Raw genomic sequence first — 12922 nt, 5'->3', positions numbered from 1 at the left:
GGATGTTATACATTGGGAGGTCGAGGGGCCAGATCTTATTAGCCAGGGTACGAAGGGCCGGATGTTATACATCGGGAGGGCGAGGGGCCAAATGTTATACACCAGGGCATGAAGGGCAGGATGTTATTCATCAGGAGGGCAAGGGGTCAGACACCAGGGCACAAAGGGCCGGATGTTATACATCGGGAGGTTGAGGGGCCAGATGCTATAAACCAGGGTACGAAGGGCCAGATATTATTCATAGGGAGAGCAAGGGGCCAGATGTTATAAACCAGGGAACGAAGGGCCGGATGTTATTCACAGGGAGAACAAGGGGCCAGATGTTATACACCAGGGAACGAAGGGCTGGATGTTATTCATCGGGAGGGCAAGATGTTATACACCAGGGCACAAAGGGCCGGATGTTATACATCGGGAGGTCGAGGGGCCAGATGTTATACACCAGAGCATGAAGGGCAGAATGTTATACATCGGGAGGTCGAGGGGCCAGACGTTATAAACCATGGTATGAAGGGACGGATGTCATACATCGGGAGGTCGAAGGGCCAGATGTTATAAACCAGGGCATGAAGGGCCGGATGTTATACATCGGGAGGGCAAGGGGCCAGATGTTATAAACCAGGGCATGAAGGGCCGGATGTTATACATCGGGAGGTCGAGGGGCCAAACATTATACACCAGGGCACAAAGTGCCAGATGTTATACACAAGGGCACGAAGGGCTGGATGTTATTCATCGGGAGGGCGAGGGGCCGGATGTTGTACACTATGGTGCAAAAGAACCAGATGTTATACACTGCGGCGCAAGGGGGCCAGGTGTTATACACTGGGGTGCGAGGGGCTGGATGTTATACTCCGGGATGTGAGGGGCCCGAATGTTATACACTAGGGTGCAAGGGAGTTGGATGTGATACACTGGAGTACGAGGGAGCCCCTTTTCTCTATCACCATTCTGTCAGTCTATGGAAATTGGATTGCCCTCAGATGTCATTTGAGTGCATCCTGATGTTTTCCACAGACTCATTGACTTGCATGGCTGAGAGCGACCCGAATGTAAGATCAAACTAGGGCATGCTGCAATTTTATCCCTGGACCTGCTCTGTCCGTGCAAAAAAAAAATCTGACGTGCACTGTCCCATAGAATAACATTCGTCCGAGGTTTTGTCGTATTGCATTGAGACTGACTTGGTCATCTACACGAGCCCTCATAGCAGCCAATCAAATTTTCTTAGAAAGGTCCCCAAAACATAAACCAATAGCACGATGTCCTGCAGCTAGAAGAAATACTGATATAAATGCTTGTGTGAATGATAACTTGATGAGAAAACCCATTTTCACCACTGACATGAATGGAGATTGCTCATGGAGATCATGTGTATTCCCTGTAGAATAGTATAGCATTATTCACCCCCTATACATTTTATAGCTATTTAGCTTTAACCATTGTACCATATTTATGGGCTATATATTGTGATTTATGTGCCATAATTTATTTTTGCATTGTTGTCTGCTCGGCCATATTTCTATATACGGTAGGTATTTACATTTATTAGCTTCAATATTTGCACTATAATATGAGCATATATTTGCACTCTGCTTAATATCCAGCACATTTCACATATATTTAGGGCTTTATTCTTGAATGTAGCTCTCCGTAGGACGAAATTTGTACCTAAAACTCACACCCTTGTGGGGTAAATCAGCATCTGGCATAGACACATCTAGGGCGGATTCACACTTGGCGTACTTCACACCAAGGAATTTTCCTATCTCGAGGCTGCGTGGATTCCATGATCCTTTGGGCCTTATTGTTCAATGTTTTTTGCTCTAGTTTTTGGTGTTTTTAGCCATTTCTTTTTTACTTTTACCAAATCTGTCTATTTTATAAGCTCACTTTTTTTTCTTATCTTCACCATTTTGGTTTCCAGATGTTTGCGACTGATTCATCAATAGCGGGTTTATTAAAGAGACAAAATGTTTGCACAAGTATTCTACAGTCCCCTAAGGAGTGACTTTTTACTTTATTTCTATGTATGTTCCTATTATTTTTGCACAAATTTTACAAGTGCTTCTCACAAAATTAGAATATCTTCAAAAAGTTAATTTATTTCAGTTCTTCAATAGAAAAGTGAAACTCATATATTATGTAGAGTCATTACAGAGTGATCTATTTCACATGTTTATTTCTGTTAATGTTGATGATTATGGCTTACAGCCAATGAAAACCCAAAAGTCATTATCTCAGTAAATTAGAATACTTTAAAACACCGGCTTGAAAAATGATTTTAAAATCCGAAATTTTGGCCTACTGAAATGTATGTTCAGTAAATGCCCTCAATACTTGGTCGGGGCTCCTTTTGCATCAATTACTGCATCAATGCGGCGTGGCATGGAGATGATCAGCCTGTGGCACTGCTGAGGTGTTATGGAAGCCCAGGTTGCTTTGATAGCAGCCTTCAGCTCGTCTGCATTGTTGGGTCTGGTGTCTCTCATCTTCCTCTTGACAATACTCCATAGATTCTCTGTAGGGATAAGGTCAGGAGAGTTTGCTGCCAATCAAGCACAGTGATACTGTTGTTTGTAAACCTGGTATTGGTACTTTTGGCAGTGTGGACAGGGGCCAAGTCCTGCTGGAGAATGACATTTCCATCTCCAAAAATCTTGTCGGCAGAGGGAAGCATGAAGTGCTCTAAAATGTCCTGGTAGACGGCTGCGCTGACTTTGGTCTTGATAAAACACAGTGGACCTACACCAGCAGATGACATGGCTCCCCAAACCATCACTGATTGTGGAATCTTCACACTAGACTTCCAGCAGCTTGGATTGTGGCCTCTCCACGCTTCCTCCAGACTCTGGGACCTTGATTTTTAAATGAAATGAAAAATTTACTTTCATCTGAAAACAACACCTTGGACCACTGAGCAACAGTCCAGTCCTTTTCCTCCTTGGCCCAGGTAAGACACTTCTGGTGTTGTCTATTGGTCATGGGTGGCTTGACACATGGAATGCGACACTTGTAGCCCATGTCCTGGATACGTCTGTGTGTGGTGGCTTCTGGACTGCCTTCTGGACATCTGTTAAGTCAGCAGTCTTCCCCATGATTGTGGAGCTACTGAAATACACTAAGGGACCTTTTTAAATGCTTAGGAAGCCTTTGAAGGTGTTATTTGTTAATTATTCTAATTTACTGAGATAATGACTTTTGCATTTTCATTGGCTGTAAGCCATAATCATCAACATTAACAGAAATAAACACTTGAAATAGATCACTCTGTTTGTAATGACTCCATATAATATATGAGTTTCACTTTTTGTATTGAAGAACTGAAATAAATCACCTTTTTGATGATATTCTAATTTAGTGAGAAGCACTTGTATTAGTGTGTATGAAGTATGTAAGTATGCCATGTATGAACTTAATTCCTCCAGAAGCATCGGAGGGTAATTTATGGGTTAACATGTCCATATAGTGCTTGGCATCAATCCTGATAGTGGAGAAACATATTTGTGAACCCGGACTACACAGGGGGTGGCGATTATGCAAATTTGATACTATAAAATACCTATTTAAAAGGCATTTTTGGGAGCATGGCTTAACTATCTCAATTTGTGGGGCTTCATCCCCTTCCTGCTCCAAAAAGAACTATTATTCATGAAACGGGTGCGGAGGTTTGCAGAGGCTTCAAATGCTTAGTTTGCTCCACATGACTGCGGTGATGGATATTGTCAAAATTCACAGCCGGATAGCTGGGGGTGGTCACGCTGAACCCACCACCTTATCTTTTTGTCACAAACAGCCCTTTCCTGCCCCCTATTGTCAGGACAATTACACATTTGACCGACGATTAACGGATGAGGCTGCGGCTGTTACCACCAATAGGCCGGTTATTGAAGAACAGTGAACGTATGGCATATACACCTTTAATTCCAACTCATGGAATATATACATACTCCGGTACGGTCACTGCTAACGCCATGATAACCCAAGAACTACTTGCTGCCACCACCATTCGTTATACAGGCCAACTGAACTGATTTCTGGTAGCATATGGCTTCAGGAGTGTGGTTTAGAGAACAAAAGGAACAGAACTATTAAATTTTAGATTTAATCCAAAACGATAGGCAGTGTGTATAAAAAAATGTACAAAAGATGTTACAAAGGGGACAAAACAATACAGCATACATAATTACATAGAATAAACAGGATGAAAGAAACTTACTAAACACTGGTCACTGAGATGGCTCAGAGATTAGGGAAGTAGAGCACTTAAGACTGGAAACGTCCAGTGAACGTGGATCATGCATACACTGATATGTATTTCTCTGCATGGAACACAGATCATAACTTGCCTTGTCCTTTTATCAGCACCTAAGTTACACCCACATACCTCCCCTTGCCGACTCAATAACAGGGCTGGTTATGGGACGTGGTTTCAGTTTCAGAAAATTATGATATTGCCAACATTCCCGACATCTTCACTCCTGATGATCATAGGCATATGATCACCATCTTATTTTTTATTGGAATTTTACCTTTTCTTAGATGGGAAACATGGCATGGATGTTGTCAGCGATCTGGCCACTATTGATTTGGGGCTTATAAGCATGTGTCACCGTTATGAAAAAAATATGCATATTCTTCCTGTTAGTACTGACATTGAAATTGCATGTCCTATCAATATCTGATCTACACAAACCCCAATATTCATAACTGCACATTGGAGACACAAAGTCTAAGGGAAAGTTCTTTCATCATAGCTGCTTACCATTCTTCAATCTACAAACCCTAGACTCTGTTACTGGCTCCCACAATAGATCTCCTGCCTTAATTATTTGGTCACCACAGGCAGTCCCGGCCTTAAGGGGGCTTTTAATTAGTTTTATCACTTCCCAGCCATACCTAATTTCCTCACTTGCTTTGTTAACCCTGTGGTTCTACTTCAATGAGGCTCTTAGGCTACAACCCATGGGTTGCCATGGCAGTCGGGGGCCTACATCAATCACAAGTTCAAGTGAACGTTTTTTTTTAAATATTTAAAATTAAAAAAAAAAACTTCAAAATTAGACCCCCGCCTTCTCCCCATTTATAAATATAAAAAAAAAATCAAAAACTAAAAAAAATGAACATATTTGGTATCACAATGGCCAGAAAAGTGTAATCTATCAAAATATTAAAATATTAACCCTTAAACACCATAAAGAAAAAAATCACAAGTCAGAATTGCTGTTTTTTAGTTTCTGCTACTCTCCTTAAAAATGGAATAAAAAAAAGATCAAAACATCACATTTATCTCAAAACTGGTATCAATAAAAACTAAAGCTCCTCACCCAGCACCATCAACGGGGAGAAAAAATACTTACAAAATGGCGATATTTTTTATTTTCTTTTAACAAAGTTCTGATTCTTTTCCACAAAAATATAAGGACAGCTCGGACCTGGACAATTACAATACCAGCGCATTTTTACTGTATAATGAATGTTGGAAAAACAAGACCCCGCAAATAATTGTAGAATTGTTTTTTTTCACCATTTTACCGCATGTGGATTTTTTTTTTCCAGTTTCCAAGCACTTTATTTATATGGCAAAATGAATGGTGGAATTCAAAGCGACAACTTGTGACGGAAAAAAAATAAACCACAAGGCGTCACACGTCGAATGAAAGATAAAAACAAGTTATGGCTTTTGGAAGAAAGGGAGGAAGAAAACGAAAACTAAACGCTCCGTCGTTCAGGGGTTAAATGTTGGTAAGTATGCATACCTCCCAACCGTCCTGGATCCCGCGGGACTGTCCTGATTTTGACAGCCAGCCCCGGGATCCCGGGCGGGACACTAATGTCCCGTGCCTAGGGCAGGGACAATGCAGGGGGCGGCACCTGAGTAGCTTAGGTTTGTGGCTGTTTTTTTTTTCTTATACATGCTGGGTCTCCTCCCGACCGATCCCGCCCCCCCCCGCCCCCTGTGTGTGCGGCGCTGCCACGCTGAGGCAGAGAGCCAGCAGCGATCAAGATGAGAGGTCAGCGACTCACTTCCTCCTGTGTGTGCACGGAGCTCCGGCGTCTCCTGCTCTTAGCTGCTATCCCGGCAGAGAAGGAGAGACGGGGGAGGGGCCGGGACAGTGCAGAGCTGTGAGCAGCCGGAGAAACTGAAGAGCTGCAGTGCACATGGACAGATCAGCCGCCCCTGCACCACAGAGGAGATTGTGTGTGTATGATGTGTGTGTGTGTGTGAGATGTGTGATGCTGCATTTGTGTGTGTGTCATGTGTGTATGAGGTATCTGGTGTGTGTGATGGCTGGGTGTGTGTGATGGGTGTGTGTGTGATGGGTGTGTGTGTGTGATGGGTGTGTGTGTGATGGCTGGGTGTGTGTGTGTGTGATGGCTGGGTGTGTGTGTGTGATGGCTGGGTGTGTGTGTGTGATGGCTGAGTGTGTGTGTGTGATGGCTGGGTGTGTGTGATGGCTGGGTGTGTGTGATGGCTGCGTGTGTGTGTGTGATGGCTGCATGTGTGTGATGGCTGCGTGTGTGTGTGTGATGGCTGCGTGTGTGTGTGTGTGATGGCTGCGTGTGTGTGTGATGGCTGCATGTGTGTGATGGCTGCGTGTGTGTGTGTGTGATGGCTGCGTGTGTGTGTGTGTGTGTGTGATGGCTGCGTGTGTGTGTGATGGCTGCATGTGTGTGTGATGGCTGCGTGTGTGTGTGTGTGTGATGGCTGCGTGTGTGTGTGTGATGGCTGCGTGTGTGTGATGACTGCGTGTGTGTGTGATGACTGCGTGTGTGTGATGGCTGTGTGTGTGATGGCTGCGTGTGTGTGTGTGATGACTGCGTGTGTGTGTGATGGCTGTGTGTGTGTGTGATGGCTGCATGTGTGATGCATTTGTGTCAAAGCTGCATGTGTTTGTGAGCTGCGTTTGTGATGCTGCGTGTGTATGTGTGATACTGTGTGTGTGATGCTGCATGTGTGTGAGCTGCGTGTCTGTATGTCATTATACAGTATGGAGAACTGTGGCCATAATACAGTATGGAGCATCATGTGTGGTCATTATACAATATGGAGCATCATGTGCAGTCATTATACAGTATGGAGCATCATGTGCGGTCATTATACAGTATGGAGCATCATGTGCGGTCATTATACAATATGGAGCATCATGTGTGGCCATTATACAGTATGGAGCATCATGTGTGTTCATTATACAGTATGGAGCATCATGTGCAGCCAGTATACAGTATGGAGCATCATGTGCGGTCATTATACAGTATGGAGCATCATGTGCGGTCATTATACAGTATGGAGCATCATGTGCGGCCATTATACAGTATGGAGCATCATGTGCGGTCATTATACAGTATGGAGCATCATGTGCGGCCATTATACAGTATGGAGCATCATGTGCGGTCATTATACAGTATGGAGCATCATGTGCGGTCATTATACAGTATGGAGCATCATGTGCGGCCATTATACAGTATGGAGCATCATGTGCGGCCATTATACAGTATGGAGCATCATGTGCGGTCATTATACAGTATGGAGCATCATGTGCGGCCATTATACAGTATGGAGCATCATGTGCGGCCATTATACAGTATGGAGCATCATGTGCGGTCATTATACAGTATGGAGCACTGTGTGGCCATTATACAGTATGGAGCATCATGTGCGGTCATTATACAGTATGGAGCATCATGTGCGGTCATTATACAGTATGGAGCACTGTGTGGCCATTATACAGTATGGAGCATCATGTGCGGTCATTATACAGTATGGAGCATCATGTGCGGTCATTATACAGTATGGAGCATCATGTGCGGCCATTATACAGTATGGAGCATCATGTGCGGTCATTATACAGTATGGAGCATCATGTGCGGTCATTATACAGTATGGGGCATCATGTGTGGCCATTATACAGTATGGAGCATCATGTGTGGCCATTATACAGTATGGAGCATCATGTGCGGTCATTATACAGTATGGGGCATCATGTGTGGCCATTATACAGTATGGAGCGTCATGTGCGGTCATTATACAGTATGGAGCACTGTGTGGCCATATTTTTTTGTTTATAACTATTGTATATGAAACAGTGTGATCAGCAGTGCTAAATGGGTGTGCTTGGGACGTGGATATGGGTGTGACTAATTATGAATGGGTGTGGTCAGAGGCGTGGCCTAAAATTTGCCGCGGCGCGCGAAGCGCGCCGCAAACTTTGTCCCTCTTTCCCATCTTCAAAAGTTGGGAGGTATGAGTATGTGTAGAGGCAAATGGGAGGTATGAGTATGTGTAGAGGCAAAGTATGAGCAAAACCCCAGGATCAGGGCCGTTTCTTCAACAGGGCGGGCAGGGCGGCCACACGGGGCGCCGTGGGGCCGGGGGGCGCAGGAGAGGCCTCGGGCCCCGGTGGTCCCCTGCCCGCTGCTGCTGCTGTTTAAGGGCTGTCAGGGGCGCGGATGCCGCGCTCAGTGCTGAGCGCGGGCGCGCCCTGCCCGAACTCAGCTGCAAATCTGACAGCTGAGCGGTCAGATCATCGCCTCGCGTCGCCGCGCCCCCCCCCCCCGCACCGCACATAATGGTTGCGGCCACCTCGGCGCCGCCACTCACCCATACCTCCCAACCGTCCCGATTTCAGCGGGACAGTCCCGCTTTGGCACCGGGGTCCCGCTGTCCCGCTTCGGGCATTTAAAATCCCGAATTTGCGGCCGCCGGTGAAGCCCCGCCCACTTCCGGGACGTAGAGAGAGCCTGTTTTTTTTTTTTTTTATATAAAAGCTGCCTCCTGACCGCCCGCGCAACACCCCCCCCCCCTCCCGCCCCCTGTGCGGCGCTGCCACGCTGAAGGAGAGAGCCTGCAGCAATCAAGAAGAAAGGTCAGCGATTCACTACCTCTGGCTGTGTGTGCACGGAGCTCCGGCTTCTGCTCTTAGCTGCTATCCCGGCAGAGAAGGAGAGACGGGGGAGGTGCCGGGATAGTGCAGAGCTGTGAGCAGGAGACTGAAGACTTCAGCAGAGAGCTGCACATGGACATCATCAGCCGCCCCTGCATCACAGAGGAGATTGTGTGTGTGTGATGTGTGTGATGGCTGCGTGTGTGTGTGTGTGATGGCTGTGTGTGTGTGATGGCTGCGTGTGTGTGTGTGTGATGGCTGCGTGTGTGTGATGGCTGCGTGTGTGTGTGTGATGGCTGTGTGTGTGTGATGGCTGCGTGTGTGTGTGTGTGATGGCTGCGTGTGTGTGTGTGTGATGGCTGCGTGTGTGTGTGTGATGGCTGCGTGTGTGTGTGATGGCTGCGTGTGTGTGTGTGATGGCTGCGTGTGTGTGTGTGATGGCTGCGTGTGTGTGTGATGGCTGCATGTGTGATGGCTGCGCGTGTGTGTGTGTGTGTGATGGCTGCGTGTGTGTGTGTGATGGCTGTGTGTGTGATGGCTGCGTGTGTGTGTGATGGCTGCGTGTGTGTGTGTGATGGCTGCGTGTGTGTGATGGCTGCGTGTGTGTGATGGCTGCGTGTGTGTGATGGCTGCGTGTGTGTGATGGCTGCGTGTGTGTGTGATGGCTGTGTGTGTGTGATGGCTGCGTGTGTGTGATGGCTGTGTGTGTGTGATGGCTGTGTGTGTGTGATGGCTGTGTGTGTGTGATGGCTGTGTGTGTGTGATGGCTGTGTGTGTGTGATGGCTGCGTGTGTGTGATGGCTGCGTGTGTGTGTGATGGCTGCGTGTGTGTGTGTGTGTGTGTGATGGCTGCGTGTGTGATGTCTGCGTGTGTGTGTGATGGCTGCATGTGTGTGTGATGGCTGCGTGTGTGTGTGTGTGTGATGGCTGCGTGTGTGTGTGTGATGGCTGCGTGTGTGTGTGTGTGATGGCTGCGTGTGTGTGTGTGTGATGGCTGCGTGTGTGTGTGATGGCTGCGTGTGTGATGCATTTGTGTCAAAGCTGCATGTGTTTGTGAGCTGCGTGCGTGTGAGCTGCGTGCCTGTGTGTGAGCTGCGTGCCTGTATGTCATTATACAGTATGGAGCATCATGTGTGGTCATTATACAATATGGAGCATCATGTGCGGTCATTATACAGTATGGAGCATCATGTGCGGTCATTATACAGTATGGAGCATTATGTGTGGCCATTATACAGTATGGAGCATCATGTGCGGTCATTATACAGTATGGAGCATCATGTGCGGTCATTATACAATATGGAGCATCATGTGCGGTCATTGTACAGTATGGAGCATCATGTGCGGTCATTATACAGTATGGAGCATCATGTGCGGTCATTATACAGTATGGAGCATCATGTGTGGCCATTATACAGTATGGAGCATCATGTGCGGCCATTATACAGTATGGAGCATCATGTGTGGCCATTATACAGTATGGAGCATCATGTGCGGCCATTATACAGTATGGAGCATCATGTGCGGTCATTATACAGTCTGGAGCATCATGTGCGGTCATTATACAGTCTGGAGCATCATGTGCGGTCATTATACAGTCTGGAGCATCATGTGCGGTCATTATACAGTCTGGAGCATCATGTGCGGTCATTATACAGTCTGGAGCATCATGTGCGGTCATTATACAGTCTGGAGCATCATGTGCGGTCATTATACAGTATGGAGCATCATTTGCGGTCATACAGTATGGAGCATCATGTGCGGTCATTATACAGTATGGAGCATCATGTGCGGTCATTATACAGTATGGAGCATCATGTGGGGTCATTATACAGTATGGAGCATCATGTGCGGTCATTATACAGTCTGGAGCATCATGTGCGGTCATTATACAGTATGGAGCATCATTTGCGGTCATACAGTATGGAGCATCATGTGTGTTCATTATACAGTATGGAGCATCATGTGCGGCCATTATACAGTATGGAGCATCATGTGGGGTCATTATACAGTATGGAGCATCATGTGCGGTCATTATACAGTATGGAGCATCATGTGCGGTCATACAGTATGGAGCATCATGTGTGTTCATTATACAGTATGGAGCATCATGTGTGGCCATTATACAGTATGGAGCGTCATGTGTGTTCATTATACAGTATGGAGCATCATGTGTGGCCATTATACAGTATGGGGCACTGTGTGGCCATATTTTTTTGTTTATAATTATTGTATATGAAACAGTGTGATCGGCAGTGCTAAATGGGTGTGGTTGGGATGTGGATATGGGTGTGACTAATTATGAATGGGTGTGGTCAGAGGCGTGGCCTAAAATTTGCCGCGGCGCGCAAAGCGCGCCGCAAACTTTGTCCCTCTTTCCCATCTTCAAAAGTTGGGAGGTATGACTCACCTCCGCTCCGCGCTGGATGAACAGCGAGAATGAACAGCCAGGATGAGGCAGCTCGGCCACTCCCACACTGATAGCAGGGGCGCCGCGCTCTCGGCTGAGCACGGGCGCTCCCTGAGACAGTGATCAAAGAGCTAAGCACACACACTATCACTGTCAGACTAGGCTGCCTGGCTGTTGCCAATTTCAATGCTGGACAGGACAGGCTGCAGTCTAGTCTGACAGTGGTAGCAGTATAGCAAAAATGCCCACCCCCTGCCTATGGATTAGTCCTTCCCTTCCCAGCAGCCCCATTTAGCAGTCTGAGCGCGCTCAGACTCAGAGGGCAGAGGGCACTGACACACTGAACAGGTGAGGGGGTCTGAGGGATGGGATGGGTTGGGCTAGCCTTTTTTTTTGGATGGGGACCCCCACACCTGCCCCCCCCCCAACCACCCTTGGGGCATGCTGATTTGGCATGCCCCACAGCATGAAACCCGGGAGGGGGCCCAGCTGACTTACCTCATCTTTGGCAGTCTGGTGGCATCCTCACCCAGGCGAGAAGTGTTGGAAAGAGTTATGGCAGTAACTGTATACCTGGCAACCAATAATTTAGCTTTTCGAGGATCGTCAAATACATTGTTTACACCAAATAATGGACATTTCCTTGGGCTTATAGAGCTTCTTGGAAAATTTGAACCAGTAATGAGAGATCATTTAAAACGAATTACTTCCCAGGAAATCCATACACATTACTGTGGAAATTTAATTCAAAATGAAATTATCTGCTTGATGGCCTCTCAGGTGAAGAAATGTATTCTAGAAAAAGCCAAAAGATCTAAGTATTTTTCAATAATGTTGGACTGCACACAAGATGCAGGTCACACTGAACAGTTGTCATACACCTTAAGATTTGTTGATATAGATGATGATCACGTAGCAATAAAGGAACATTTTATTGGCTATCGTCCTGCTACTGATACATCTGGGGAAAGTCTCGCCAATCTCCTTTTAGAAGAGATTAGTAAATGTGACCTGGAATTAGAAAATGAACTGGCAGAAAAGCTGAATTATTCGGAAGCTATTAATGCTTTTGCAGCGGCTAAATCTAGAAGAGTCAGTTTCTCATAAATCTGCAACCTACAATTTTTAGGATCTGTTTCCAAAATAATTAATAGATATTATTTACCTACAACTTTGTTCTCACCGTTAATAATTAGCATACTTGTCCCTTTTCCCCAAGTTCTATATAAGTTAAAGGCAAATTATAATTTATTAAAAAAAGGGAAGATACAAGCCTGCTCTCTATTTATTACTCAAGCCCACAAAAATAATGTTTATTATTTTCGGTGCCGGGGGGGGGGGGGGGGGGGGAGAAATTTCCTACTCTCGCCCTGTGTCATTTTTGGGCTAGAAACTGCCCTGCCCAGGATAATAATTTTGGGGAACCACATGGGAAGTCAGTCACCTGTGCAGCACGGACGGACGCACCATAAGCACTGTGTGGCTAAATTCAGGCCATTTCCCTCATGTGAGGACATTCCTCCATTACTGCCAGGAGTTAATATGACCGCCGGCTGCGCTTCCAGGAGTTAATATGGCCGCCAGAAACACCAGCAGGAGTTAATATGGCCGCCAGAAACACTACCAG

At 46.2% G+C, this 12922-nt stretch overlaps 1 long non-coding RNA gene across 1 annotated transcript in view; it reads right to left on the bottom strand.

The window, feature by feature from the left end:
* LOC143774493 (uncharacterized) overlaps positions 1-12860 on the bottom strand; it is a 37508-nt gene extending 24648 nt beyond the window's left edge. Inside the window, exon 1 of the long non-coding RNA XR_013215544.1 lies at positions 12740-12860. This is a non-coding gene — a long non-coding RNA (uncharacterized LOC143774493). The remainder of the gene's footprint in view (positions 1-12739) is intronic.
* Positions 12861-12922: the final 62 nt, after the last annotated feature.

Source organism: Ranitomeya variabilis, chromosome 5 (assembly GCF_051348905.1).
Source record: "Ranitomeya variabilis isolate aRanVar5 chromosome 5, aRanVar5.hap1, whole genome shotgun sequence".
NCBI classification, from domain to species: Eukaryota; Metazoa; Chordata; class Amphibia; order Anura; family Dendrobatidae; genus Ranitomeya; species Ranitomeya variabilis.
Note: the sequence above shows the minus strand (reverse complement) of the source record. Positions and strands in the feature narration are given on the sequence as shown.